Source organism: Culicoides brevitarsis, chromosome 3, assembly GCF_036172545.1.
Source record: "Culicoides brevitarsis isolate CSIRO-B50_1 chromosome 3, AGI_CSIRO_Cbre_v1, whole genome shotgun sequence".
Lineage (NCBI taxonomy): Eukaryota > Metazoa > Arthropoda > Insecta > Diptera > Ceratopogonidae > Culicoides > Culicoides brevitarsis.
The window spans coordinates 11828619-11843843 of NC_087087.1; positions in this window are offsets into that span (position 1 = coordinate 11828619).

The window sequence follows — 15225 nt, forward strand, 5'->3', positions numbered from 1 at the left end:
ATCATGTTGTAAAAGAATAATAAAAAGATTGCGAGAGATTCTTTTTAAAGTTTACAAAAATCGTGTATCATAAATTTTGTCAAATAGGCGCGCGGTTTAAGACAATGGGAAAACTAAATAAAACTACCTGTATCGAGATGTTTGTTCATCGGTTTTTTCCTGTAAATTTTTGTAGTTTTTTTTTTATTTTGCTTAGTGTGGGCAGTTTTTCTTAAAAGAAATTAAAATAAAAATTAAAAAATATATATTTTTATTTTCTAATTAAAAATAATGATTGAAATTGTTTAATATAAATTAAAAATTTTAATATTTTTCATATTGAATTTTATTTTAAAAGTTAAAATTGTTAAAAAAGTTTTATTTAAAATAAAAATAAAAATAATAATAATAAATTATTTTTTAATTTAATAAATTTTTCAATTTATTAAAATTTTATTTATTTTTGAAAAAAAAAATTATTTCGTACATAAATATGGGTAAATATTTTATTTATCTTAAAATACTCAAATACAAAAATTTAATTAAATTTATTTTTTTTTTATTATTTTATTATTAAAAAATTTTTGAATGCAAATGTAATAAAATTCCTGATGAATTCAGTATTTTAACTATTTGTTAAGTAATTAAATTAATTTTATTTGTTATTGTTTTAAATTTTTATTTTATTTTTACTGAAATATTCAGTCTGAATATATAAATTTTTAATTAATTAAAATTAAATTATTAATATTTTATTATTTCAAAATTTTAGTTATTAAAATCATTGAAAATTTATTTTTTATTAGATTCAGTAACTTATTTATTTAATTTTAAACTACCTTAATATTTTTTTTAAATTAAATTAAATTTAATTTTTTTTAACGATTTTTAAATTAATTAAATTTTCTAAAATTTTAATTTATAAATAATTTGCTTAATAATTATATAATTTAATTAATTTTTTTATTTTTCTAAAATTTTTACAAATTTTATTTATTTTTTAAATTAAATTTATTAAATAATAAAAATAAAATTTTTATTAAAATAAAAATGAAAATATTTATTTTTTTTTATTCCAAATTTTTTTTATTTATTTTATTTTTATTGAGATTGATTAATTTATTTAAATTTTATTTATTTTTTTTATTTTTTATAATGAAATTTCATATAATTATTTATTTCTTTAATTTTGACAAAAATTTTAGTTTATATTATTTTTATATTTTTTTAGGTATAAAAATTTTTAAAATGATTTATTTTTTATAAAATATTAATTAAATTAAAAAAAAAATATTTTTAAAATTAATTTAATTTTTTAATTTAATTAATCGATAATTTTAATAATTAAAATAATATTAACTAAAATTTGAAAAAAATAATTTATAAACGTAATTAAATAATAATAAAATTATTGTCCACTCTCAACAATTCACATAAAATACTTGCAATACCTACAAATATATTCATATATGTAATTCGCATTCCAACCTAAATTTTAATCCAGTTTCAAAATCCTTTGCATTTAATGAGAAACTACAATAAAAGAAATGCTAATAAAATAAGAACATAGACTCATTAAAATAATTCGTAAAAAACAATTCAAAGTGTTTCACACACAAAGATCTACCAGAGATGAAAGAGACACAGAAATTGTATTCTACACAACACTTTCTTTTACCTTCTGGCGATCAAAATATATATTTTGTAACTACTTTTTTGTGTGTGTGTTATATCTGTAATTTTTTCTTTCTTTCCTGTTAATTTACATTTATTTTTACCTGTGATATTACAATTTTTTTTTTGCCATACAAATAACACATGTATTGTACATGATTCTAGTTAGTTAGTTTGTTAGCGAGTTTGTTTGAAATGAAAAAATTATAAATAAACATGATATCGAAGACGAGCGCAGGGGAAACAAGTTTGCTTGTTGCTGTTTGTCAAGACTCCGCAGTGGTAACCGTAAAAGTGTAATTGAATTTCTTTTGCTTTCTTTCCTCCTTCGTGCATGCAAATTGATGGTATTTTGTACGTGTGGTTATTTTTTTACATATTCCTCAAGCTTTTTTTTTTTTGAGGAAATATTTTTGCTTGGCTTAGATTAACTCAAAAAACTTAAAAAAAATAGAAAAAGTAGTCGTATAAAAAATGACATACTTTATCGCATTTTGGTTTTGCATACCTACACTACTACTTGTACTCCTCATTTTACATTTTTGTACTCCTTACTTCAAAATTTCGTTCTCCTCGTTACTTTTACGCGTACTTCTCATAATCTGCGGATTTTTTCCCTTAAAATTCACATATTTCACATTTTTGTACTCCTCAATTTACAATTTTGTACTCCTTAATTTACAATTTTGTACTCCTCACTTCAAAATTTCGTTCTCCTCATCACTTTTTCGCGTAATTCTCATAATCTACAGACTTTTTCCCTTAAAATTCACATATTTCACAATTTTGTACTCCTCACTTCACATTTTCGTACTCCTCACTTCAAATTTTCTTACTCCTCATGAAATTTTCACAATTCCATACTCCTCAAAACTCAAAGGACTGCCCACAGACCTTCAGGGTCCACAAATAGTTAAAAATTTGGCATTTTTTCTTCGAAATGCGGTAAAAATCAAATTAAAATAATGAAGAAATTCACACGAAAAAGTAATTAGTAGTCAAGTCTTGTCTTTATTTGATTTCAATACTTACCTCAATTTTTTTTTATTTTTTTGTCTTCTTCTTAAAGAAAGCTCCATTTTAAAACGATTCGCATGCAAATAATGACTAGCTAATTTTTTTCAGCAATTTTTTTGAAGGTCAGTAACTTCAAACGTTGGTGAGAAAGTATCACCTTGACCTAGTAAGAAATCTTCTTCGCCGTGAAATTTATTTAAAATAAAATCGTTGACCAATAAATCGAACTTTGTTCCCTTGTTTGTTTGTTGTTTGTTTGAATTTCAAAGCATGAAAAGGAGAAGAAAACAAAAATTATTGAACACAAAAAGTGTTTGCAAGTCACTTTATTTATTGCATTATTTATTTATTTATTATTATATTAAACAGCTAGACGGAAAAATGTTCGTACCACAGCCACACACAAAAATGGTAAATTATGGTAAAGACTGAGTGGAGTGTACATCACGACGATGACAGTTTTCATTTACGACGAAGCGAAGAGAAGAGAGACAGATAAGCCAGTGTTTTATTGTCTAGTCGTGCAGCTTTTCAAAAGAAAAAACTTGCATTAAACTCTACTGGAAATGGAAAAATATTTTCTGAAATCCAATTAGAAACAAACCCATTTGTCATTCTGGTTTACATTCCGACTGATGCGCTATTTTTTTTTGTGTTTCTGTGTGAAATACTTTTAGCACCTATTTAGTATTTCTATCGCGTCCCGTCAATCGTAGCTGATTTATTTCGTTTAAATTGGATTGTTTTTCTTTAAAATTTTTTGCCTCGTTTTTCGGTCAGTTTTTTTTTTCGTTGTTGAAGAAGAAGAAGATGAAAGTGAGTGAGTTAACATCGCCGTTTTCATTTTTTATTATTATCTTCATTTAATTTGGTTCGTCGTTTTCTATTGAGGACGTGAGAACGAATTTTATTGTGAATTTCCTTCGCGATGCACTTTCTTAACGATGATCTGTAATAAAAACTATTAACAATCATTTACAAGCGATTTTACTGCCTAAAAGCTTGCTTAGGACGATTTTAATTGCTCACTTGCTGATTTGCATTTCTTGTATTTTTTACTGTGCATTTAATCAATTTTTGCTCTACAGTTTTAATTAAATTTTTTAAAATTATTTTTTTCACATTTTTTGAGCTGTGATTTATTTTTTTATTAGTTTAAAAAAATAATTAATTTTTTCAATTATTATTTATTTTAATTTTAATAATTATTTTTTTAACTTTTTTAAATAAATAATTATTTTTTAATTTTTTTAAATAATTAATTATTTTCAAAATAATATTTTAATTATAAACTTATGAGAAATTATTTTTATTTTATTTTGCTATTTTATATTTTTTTTTTATTTTGCTATTCTATATTTTATTTTTATAATTTTTTTTAAATAAATTCCAAATAATTTAAGATTTATTTTAATTTTTTTAACAATATTAAATATTTTTGTATTTTAAATATTAAAAAAAAATATGTTAAAAAATTAATTTAAAATTTCTCAAAATTTATTTAAAAAAAAATAAACACGTATAAAATATATATATAGAAAATTAAAATAAATAAAAATATTTTTTTTTTAATTTTTGAAAAAATAAAAATTTTTTTAAATATTCGGAATTTATTTAAAAAAATAAATATATTAAATTAAATTAATTAAAAACAATTTCTTTAATTTTATATAAAAATTTAATTTTTAATTTAATTAATTTATTTAATTAATTTTTTCTCATTTTAAATATTTTTTATTTAATTTATTTTAATTAATTATATAATTTATTATTTTTGTCATTATGAATTTACTTTAAAAATAAAATTTATTTTTAGAAAACAAGAAAAATTAAAATTTATCAAAAAATTCAAAAGAAAAAAATTTTAATTCTATTAAAAAAAATAATTAAATAAATAAATAAATAAATAAATAAAAAATAAATAAAATAAAATAAAAAAAAATAAATTTAAATAAGCAGACAAAAATATTTAAAAAAAAAATTAAAAAACTGTAGAGTAAAATACAAATGAAAACTCCGTAGATACAAGAAAATTTTATTACTTCATTAAAAAAATTATAATTTACGATAAGTCATAAAGTTATCATGATGTTAATGCCCTCGCTTTATCGTCTTATTAGAACAGACGTCTGTCTATCAATTTCCGAAAGTGTTGAACAAAATTCGCAAATTGACCTCTTCCTTCATTTATTTGCTTTTCAATCACTCTGGTTACGATTTACAGCTATTTATGACGTGATTTTTTTTTTAATTTTCTATATTTGCCATAAAATTGAACTTCAGCTTGATGAGTTGATTGAACCTCCACGGAAAAAAGTTATTTTTACGTGTATAATTGTTTCCTCCATAATTCACCTGTTCACGTTGTTCTTGCCAAATAATGAGAATAACGCACAAAACACGAAACATCATCATCATTAAGTCATTATTTTTGGACAACTGAACGTGTTTAATGAATAAAAACGTTTAGATTTGAATTTAATGTTTCTATTTTTTGATCTAGATTTTTTTTCTGCTTCGTTTTTTAAAGAAGCATGTCATTTCTTTTGGTGAAAGATCTTCCCAAATAGATTATTATTGTGATCATTGTTACGCAGAATTAAATTACCGAGCAAAATATTACAATTTGTCATGCATATGTTTAACGCAGAGTGTCAAATTCAGCTGGAAGGTGGGAAAATGACATGCTCACTGATGACGATAACAACAACGACGACTAGAACAAATAAAGTGATTAATTTATCTGAGCATCATCGCAAGGTGTTGTTTCATTAACATGCAATTATTTTATGCACTTCCGCGTAGAATTTTTTTCACTGGAGATAATTTCTTGGAGATAAGAGAAAGAAAAAAAAGAAGAAGCGCGAACAAAAAAAGTGCAGCAAACAAAAAACTATTCATCAGAATAATGACGAATGTAATAAAAATATAAAATAATAAATGATCATGATGTAAGACAGTTATAATAAGGGCAATTATTTGCAAATCAGGTTACCTTACAAACTCTGAATACGGTCTTTAGATGAATTTGCATCTTTTTAAAGTCTCGAGATTTTTTGATTGAACGGTTCTTCATGCGGTTATTTGGTTAGATTGGGCGGTAATTCGATAATTTGTGAGAATTAATGGGTAATTTTGATATGTAGGGTTGCCAAAAATGGTATTTGCTTTAAGCGAAATATTTTTTTGGCAACCCTGCAATTAAATGCTGAGCTGTCAATTTTGACAAGTAAAAAAATATTTGGCGGCAAAAATGTTAACATAACCTCAAATTTGTGGTTAAGTGAAATTTTTAGGTTATGTTGATGAATTAATAGTTGAAATTTAATCAAAAAGTTTATGGTCGTCATTTTGGAGAAATTTTACTAAATCTTTTTTTTTTATGAAGATCTTTATAGATACATAACCTCAAATATTTTTTTTTATTTTATGTTAAGGTAAAAAAGTCAACGAGATTTTTAAATATTTCAATTGATAAATTTTCAAAAGTTTAAGATTTTAATTTACTAAATTTTATTAATTGAGGTTAACTTAAAATGATCTTTAGATCTTTTACGATCTTATTTTAATTGAAATATTTAGTTGGCTTTTGTTTTTGTAACCTTTGAATTTTTTTACCGCATTTCGAAGAAAAATGCGGTATTAAACTCGACTTGTCGTCCGTGTGTGTGTGTGTCACCTGTGCCCCAAAATTTTTTTTTTTTGTAATTCTTAGTTATTTGAGGACCCTGAAGGTCAGTGGGCAGTTCCTTGGGTTGTGAGGTGTATGGAATTGTGAAAGGGTCATGAGGAGTACGAAAATGTGAAATGATGGAAAATTAGGAGTAAAAAAATCTGGAATAAGGAGTATGAAAAGCAAAGATACATATGCAACCGTTCTTTAGTAATAATTTAATATGTTGTTCTTTAGACGACTACTTTCTCTGTTTTTTATCAGTAATTTAAAATGGCTACCAAAATGGAATATGCTTAAAGCGATTTTTTTTGGCAGCCTTGAAATTATTTGTTTATTTATTTTTTGTTAATTTTGGCGCCAAAATCATTGACATAACCTAAAAATCGTTACATTAAGAGTTTTTTTTGGTTATGTTAATTTTTTGATAATTAAGTTAAGTATTTAATAAAATTTAATTTAAAAAATAATTAATTAAATTAAATTCAATATCATATGCTCTGAGAGCTCTAAATTGTTTATTAAATAACATTTAAAACATTATATAAAAATACATTTTAAAAGCTGTCATTTAATTTCTTTTCAAGATAGCAGAAATGTGACATTAATATTATTGATCTCAAGTAACACAGTAGCAATCTTCTTAAAATAAAATAAATCCCCCTTTGATCTCATTCTTTTGTTGTATAAACATTTATTTACAACTACCGATCAATATAAACAATAATTAATCACTCTCAATTCATTCTGAAAATGATGAAAAATGATCACGGATCAAGTTCATTTTTATTAATGATGGCGCTGATAGAGATGCATTACCTCTTTCCGTTACTAAATAAATAATAATAAGATAAGTACATTTTTTTGTGCGAATAAAAGCCCTTGAGTGAAATGGAAAGTGCATTATTCTTCTTTTTTTTATTTCATTCAAAGAGCGATATATTCAGACATTATCGATTTTCTCGCTTTTTATTTGCGAAATTTTCGCAGTATTTTACGCAGACAAAACAATAGTAATCAAATCCTTTCAAAATGAAATAATAATGGACTAAGGGCGATGTGCCACTTCTTTTATAGAATTGTTAATGTGCGCTCGGCGATTATCGCAAAATGTGATGCATTGTTACGATAAAAGCGCAAATTTCTAAATTATTAATTATCTACGCGCTCCGTAGCTGGAGGCGAGTCAAAGATAAACAAAAAAAAAACATATGGCAAGGCATTTATTGTGACCCATATCTAACATCAAGATAATATAATTTAAAATTAATAAATTGCTTTATTATTACGATCTACGGAGGAATTTACTTTGTGATCCTAATTCGGGTTCGTTTCTTGTTTCAATTCTTTCGTAGAAGTTTTTCGAGAACATGATGCCGGAGCAAAAAGTGCACTAACAAGCACAACAATGCTAATCATAAAGTTAATAATGGGCACAAACAACATGTTTCTGACAAAAATAGAAGAAGGAAGTACTTTTGATGAATGTGACCGATAAGAAATTAACAGTTTTAATAACGAGCCACCTGATGCAAATTCGCGGCGGCGGCAGCGAACCAGTCAGTGGACAACGGCGGCTTGTAAACATTATCAAGAAACATGAACTTGAAACAAACAAAAAAAAAAATGGAGTCAATATGTTAATGTCAAGGTGTTGTAAAAATGTATAGCGAACGACAACGACGAAGGAATGACATAAAGTTAAATATCAGATGCACCCAAACAAACAAAACACCAGAAAAATAAACAACGAGAAACATTTTGCTGCTCTTTGCGAGACAATCCGTGAGAAAATCGCATTTTACATATTCTTTACATGCGTTTTGCCTTTTTGTTGTATGTTTATGGGCTTTTGAACAAAAGTATAAACGAACGTACGCTTCGTTCTGTGATATAGCTGCAGCATGCCGGTCCCGTGTAGAAACATGAGCCATTTTTATCTATTTTTTATGGTTCATTTATTCAATATAGGAACTTATGCTGCGAGATATTGGCATTTTGTACCTCACATAAAACACAATAAGCAAAAATATGTATGCACAATACTGCATTTTGATATTTATTTCGAAAAGATAACACAATGGCGTTTCGGGAGAGGAACTGGGACTCGAGAGGATGATGTCTGTCTGTGGCTTAAAATCTCATAAATTACTAAAGTTAACCATAACTTTAAGTTTAGGTAACATTTTATTCTTTATTGCCATTAAAGACTTGAAATCTTCATTAAGGCTTAATTTGATACAAAAAAAAAACTTATGGTTTCACAACTGAAAAAGCAAAAGAATTTTACTTGGAAAGTAGCGGCTCAAAAGTTCTATGGAGCCTTATAGTTATGCTCTGCTAACAAAAATTTACAATTATAAGAATCATTTAGAAGAAGAAATGGGCATCGAATAAGCAGAACAGGAGCTTCACACTTTTTCGGGTGGTCTTAATACAAACTAATTAAATATGATCTCAAATTTGTGTAAAGTTAAAGTAACAGATTAATATTCTTAAATTCAACCCTAATTTTATTGACCACATAAGCTAATGGAAACTAAGAGACTTCGGATCATTGGACTTCATTATGACTGCGAGGAGTTCAGACAGTTTTGAAACATAGAGTATCGATAGATTGTCAGAAGGGTATACCCACCCGAGCCCTATAGGTTGGGCTCATTGACATAGAGTAGAATAGACCGAAATGTTCGACTGGATCTCATGAAATAAATCCCTTTGTTGAACTGAAGTCATCGAAAGTCATAGAATCCTAAAACCTTACATTATTGTCATGATACCACATCCATCAGAAAAGTTCATGATACTCGTTAGGAGACGTTTTCTAAAGTTAGGCAGAAGTTCAGTTGGATTACCTCTAATTAATTTTTATGTTTAAATTTTCTTTTGACTGGACTTTATGTGTTATTCGTTCAACTGTTGGACAATCAATGATGATTTTTTTGAGGAATTGATTTTTAAACGAAAACTGCCTAGTATATCCTTGAAAAGCTGTAAAAAATTATTTTGTTGTTAACTTTTTTAAAAAGTACCTCATACCATACCAAAAATTGCTCTTATTCCAAAATTCTTCTAAAAAGCGCTCACGTGCCAAATTTTTTCCATGCATCCTCCGAGCGATATTTTTCCATATTTGTTTATTTATTTTTTAACAACTTTCCAAGTCACAAGATGATGATAAGTCGTCGTCTCGGTCTTCATATGAACGGTACCTGAAACAAAACCAGGAAGAATTATACAACTTTTCGTGTAATTCTCATCCTACTCAATAATGTCGAACGATCTCTGGCGAACAAGTCTCATAAGCCATGCGAGATGATGCAACATGTTCGTTAGATGCTTGCGGTGCGATACGTTCTTCAGGATCAACGAACGAACGGAATGTCTTGGTTCGCATGCTGCCTTTTTGTTGTTTTTTTTATCATTAGAGAGACGCTAATCAATCAATTGTCAAATTTGCATCAATTAATGTTAGAAAGAGCATTGAACCACACAAGACGATTCCTTAGCCACGATTACTAATCTATAATTTTCACTTTTAATAGACCATAATTCGCTAATTAAACGAGGAATTTTGTGTTAGAGGAAAGTTGTTCTCCGTTGAATTAACTAATTCAATTAACATTTGTGACCTTTTCTGGCTCGGACAGAGTTCTTTGAACGCGCGAAAGACGTGACTTTCGCATGAGTCTGATGAGAAAGGTGTGAGATCGAGATGAGTGATTGACACAAATGAAGGCAGATGTTAATTTAATTGTGTTTCGCAAATGAAGTAACCGACATGCATGTTCTGTATCTTCCTTTCCATTCCATCTATCGAAAAAAAACAAAAAAAAATAGAAGAAAGAAATTAAAGTTTTTTTCCATTTCATTCTCTTTTCAGACAAATTCCAGACTAGACAACAAAAAAAAATAGATAATAATTAGAATTCAAGATGCTCTTGCCAAGAAGACTTACGTTAGGAACTTTAATATTTTGCTTAGTCGTTGTAATTGGTGCGAGTACAGTAGATGCCCGTAGATCGAGAATAGATTTGCCAATTAAGAATCCCTCAGATGCGCCGTTGGAGGACAACTTAGCCACGGCATCCGGCAATGAACCAGAAGTTGTGCCAGCAGTTGCTGAACCGCTAAAGGAGAAAGAAAAGGAAAAGGAAGTGGTGACGGAAGCAAGTCCTGTGAAAGAGGAGCCATCAGCAACGGATGCCATTGCGAATGACATTGAAAGTGACGAGGATGAGGATAAGACGGAAATGCCCGTTGATGTGCCTACGGTTGAGGATTGTGAGCCTGATAATATTGGATATGAAATTGTCACTGGGTGAGTAGTTTTTCTTTGATATTTTGAAGTATCTTTGGTTTGAGTTTGAAAAAAATCAACTGAAGAAAACTTTCAAATCTTTAAAAAAAATCAGATGACAGATGTCAAAATTTTTAAATTGTCAATTTTTGAAGAGTTTTAGATTTAAAAGGATTCAAAAGTTGACATTTAATCAAAATTTGTGACATCTGTCAACTACAGAAACTAATTTAAAATTAAATTTCAAACTTGAATATTTGACAGATGTCAAAATTTTTATAAAATGTCAAATTATCAAAAATTTCGACATCTGTCATAATTTTAAATTTTTGTCAAATTTGAATTTTTGACAGATGTCAAAATTTTGATAAAATGTTAATTTTTTAATGATTTTCAGTTTAAAAAAGATTCAAAAGTTGACATTCTATCAAAATTTGTGACATCTGTCAATTGCAAAACCTAATTTTAAATTTTTGACAGATGTCAAAATTTTTATAAAATGTCAATTTTTGAATAAATTTCAATTAAAAAGTAAAATTTGAAGATTCAAAAAAATTTTGACATCTGTCATTTTTTAAATTTTTGTCAAAATTTTAACATTTTTGTAAAATTTTTTGAGTAATTTTCAATTCGTAAAAAAGATTAAAAGTTGACATTTCAAAAATTGTGACATCTGTCAACTTTGACAGATGTCAAAATTTTGATAAAATGTCAATTTTTGAATAAATTTCAGTTAAGAAAGGATTCAAAATTTGACATTTAATAAAAATTTTTGACATCTGTCAACTACAGAAATTAATTTTAAATTTTTGTCAAATGACAGATGTCAAAATTTTAATAAAATATTAATTTTTGAGTAATTTTCAATCTCGAAACGGATTAAAAGTTGACATTTCATTATAAATTGTGACATCTGTCAACTATAGCACATTTCTGAAGCATAAATTTCTTCAAAAATCAATATTTCTTGGATTAAATTCTAATTTTTTCAAAATCTCACCCACAGATTCGTCTTCTCCGCTCCTGGAAAACTCCTCGACTCCATTCCCGGCACCTTGATGTTGACAGATTGTTTGGATTCCTGTACCAACAATGACTCCTGCAGCTCCGTGAATTACGAAACGGGACTTTGCGTTCTTTTCTCCTCAAACGCCGATAAATTGCCAGGTAAAATTTCTCTTTAAAACCTTTTAGAAAAAGAAAATCTTACAAAATCTGAATTCTTTAGGTGCCTTAACGAAATCCCAATTCCCCGTTTTCACGATTTACGCGCAAAAATTATGCTTCAGCATGCGTCCCTGCGATCGCCCATGGTGCGCCGATCGCGCATTAGGCAACAAGTTGAATGGATACGTAAAGCGATCGGCACAGGCTGTGTCTAGACACGATTGCTTCGAGATGTGCTTAGGCGAAACTGATTTCTTGTGCAGGTGAGTGCAATCTTTTTACAGTTAACTCTACTTTGTATCAGGGTTTGATAAAGAAAAAAAGCATTTCATCAACGGGCGGTGAAAAAAAAAGTTGAATGAAAAGAAAGAAAGAAAAAAAAATAGTTCACGACCACAAAATGCAGCAACTTAAATTAATTTTATGGCTTTATTCGTACTTCATTCATCAAACTCATCGAACGTGGCTGGCAGATGTTCGATGTGTGTGTTCTTTTTTTTCCACCATTTTTTTTTATTCGAATAGAATCGTCGAATCCAAATCAAATCACAACAAACCGCAATTTGATTTATATTTTTGCAACATTTTGTGTCATTAACCGATGCCTAATGAGATCGCGTTGGCATGTCGTCGCTTCTTTCGAAGCCGCTCTTATGCAATAATCGAACGAAATGACACAAGAAACGCTACAATGTTGCCGAGAACAAACAAAACGGAACAATTCTAATTTTTCAACACAATAAAAAAAGGCTGCAATTCAATTAAGTATTTAAGCTCGGCTTGCACGCGTGGCTCAAGGCATATTATGCCCATTAAGATTTAAATATCGCGATAACAATGAAGAAAAATGCAGCGGAACAGAAAAAATCCGTATGCGAGAATATTTTTAATAAGGATATATTAAAAAGTTGCAGCATGAGAGAAGTAAAAATGTAATAAAAACGTAAACCGACACATCATCTGATATCTGAATGGGGCAATAAAATGATGATTGAAGGCGGTTAAAGTGCCTTTAAAGTCGTTTTTCTTCAATTTTTTTGCAATTTTATGCAAAAAATAGTCACACTCCCTGACTTGGACAGGGAAAAAACCACAGAAGATGGCAATCAATTGTGCAATGACCTTGAAAAAACTTTTTTTGTCCACAAGGGAACAATTAACCTTTCAAGGCCGCATAATATTTATCTAAATCGTTCATTTAAATAGCCCTCGAGTTACAAACTTTTTTTTTGTGCTAAAACCTTTGTTCAGTTTTTGTACAAAAATTCCCAATTAGACACAGTTTTTGCGCGATATTTATTATGGGTGGAGATCGCTCGTTCGTTGCTTGAATAAATTTAATGGCGAAGCGACAAAATGAAAAGAGTTACAAAGTATTTAATTCTTGCGTTTCGTTATCATATCTAGTAAAATAAAACAAGAGGTTAATTAATATTTTATTGCGTTAGCTTGTGAGCGCTGCTGGAGAGGATGGAGTGATTGCAACTACACCTCTCTCTTTTTGCAAAAAAAAAAACTTTAAGAAAAGAGGAAAAGAATAGAATGGCAAAAAAGGGAATAAAAGTGTCATGTCATGTGTCAAAAGCGAGTCTCCACACACATAAAAATAACAACAGAACAACATCAAGAAGTGTTGAAATTAATGATTGCATTCAGAATTGAAGCTGTAATTAATGTAAGTTTTAGCAACTTTGTCTAGTTGGATTTTATAGCTGGCTTTGGATTTTATGATTTTGTAAGGAAATTGTCCATAAAATTACTTTGTTGAAAATTTTCGTTTAAATTTAAATTTTTAAGTTCCAAATTTTTACTTAAATTAGTTGAAAGCTTTTAAAGTTACTAATTATATGTTTTTAACCAAATAAAAGATCAATTTCTAGCGGAGAATTTCAGTACTAAAATTGATCATCGAATTGAATTCGGAAAAGTAAATGCTTGATTTTTCAGGAATTCGATTAACATTTTACAAAATCAGACCAAATTTGATTGTTTTTAATTAATAACTTATCAATTTAAGTGAAAGTAGCGCCCCTAACGGTGAATTTTTGAACCATTATTGATCATTTACTTCATTTTAAAATTTGGGGCATTTTTTTAATTTCAATCGATTTTGATGTTAGGGCCTTAAAAAGTGACTTATTAATATTTTCATTCAAATTTTTTCAGTTGATATTTAGTTTCTTAAAGTTTGAACAATATTACCTGATGATTTTTTTTTAAAAATTGCCCTATGAACAATTTGATTTAGATTTTTACGCTAAACGTCACAAAAATTAAGAAAAACCTCACTCTAAAAGAATAAGCGAACGAAGAAACATGTAATTTTATTCTTCTAGGTAAAATTTAAGAAACAGAATCATTTGTGAGAATCATCAATTAAAACATTAATTTTTGTTATCAGGCCATCTTGGATCCAGTGTGGCATCCATATCATCCCTATTTTGTTTTGTTCAAAGTTATTTAATATTTAATTAATTATTTTGAACAAATGTCATTTTCTTGACATTTGCGCCTCTAGCGGTGAATCTGTGAACCAAAACTGATCCTCCTTCTGATCAAATTTAATTTTTTTATTGAATAAGTCTTCAAAAATAAATTAAATTTGATCAGTTGATCCATTGAAGTTCAAAGATTGATCGCTAGAGGCGCAATTTTCAAGAAAATGATATTCTAAAGAGATGTCCCCAATAAATTAATGATGTGAAACATCCTTATTTTATAAATAAAGAGGAAAAAAAATATTCTAAAGAGCTAATATATATTTTAAAAATTGACCGCTAGAGGCGCGGTCTTTTTTTTTTAAATATTTGAAAAGATTTTTTTAAATAATATTTAAAAATATTAGATTAATTAAAATATCCTTGAAGAAACTTGAAAAAGTCGTTAAAGAAATTTTTTTAATTTAAAAAATCTATTAAAAAATAATTAATTTAATTTTAAAATAACAATTAATTTTTTTAAAGTCAATTTTCTCATAAAATTGCAACAATTGAGCTTTAAAAAAATAAAATAAAAATTAATAACACCATTCAACGACTAAATATCACTTTTTTACCTTAATTGCCTTGCGCCTTCATCTCGTAGATCCATCATCATCATCATCATTAAACTAAATAAATGCAATAAAACGCAACATTTAATTTAAATAAAAACCGCTACTTATACAGAAAAATATTTCATCGTATCCGTTTCGAGTCTTCCCCATCTTCGTATTCCTAGAACAAACAGCGAAGCCTCATAACTGAGAATTTATTCACAAAACTTAGACAATATGTCAGTGAGCTGTCAGTGTCGATCATCCTGACATGCGCATTTTATTTCTTCTCTCGGATGTTGCTGGTACAAGATGTTTCAGTCACAACTCTCGGCAAACGACGAAGAGGTGTTATGCAATTTGCTTGACATTGTCTCATAA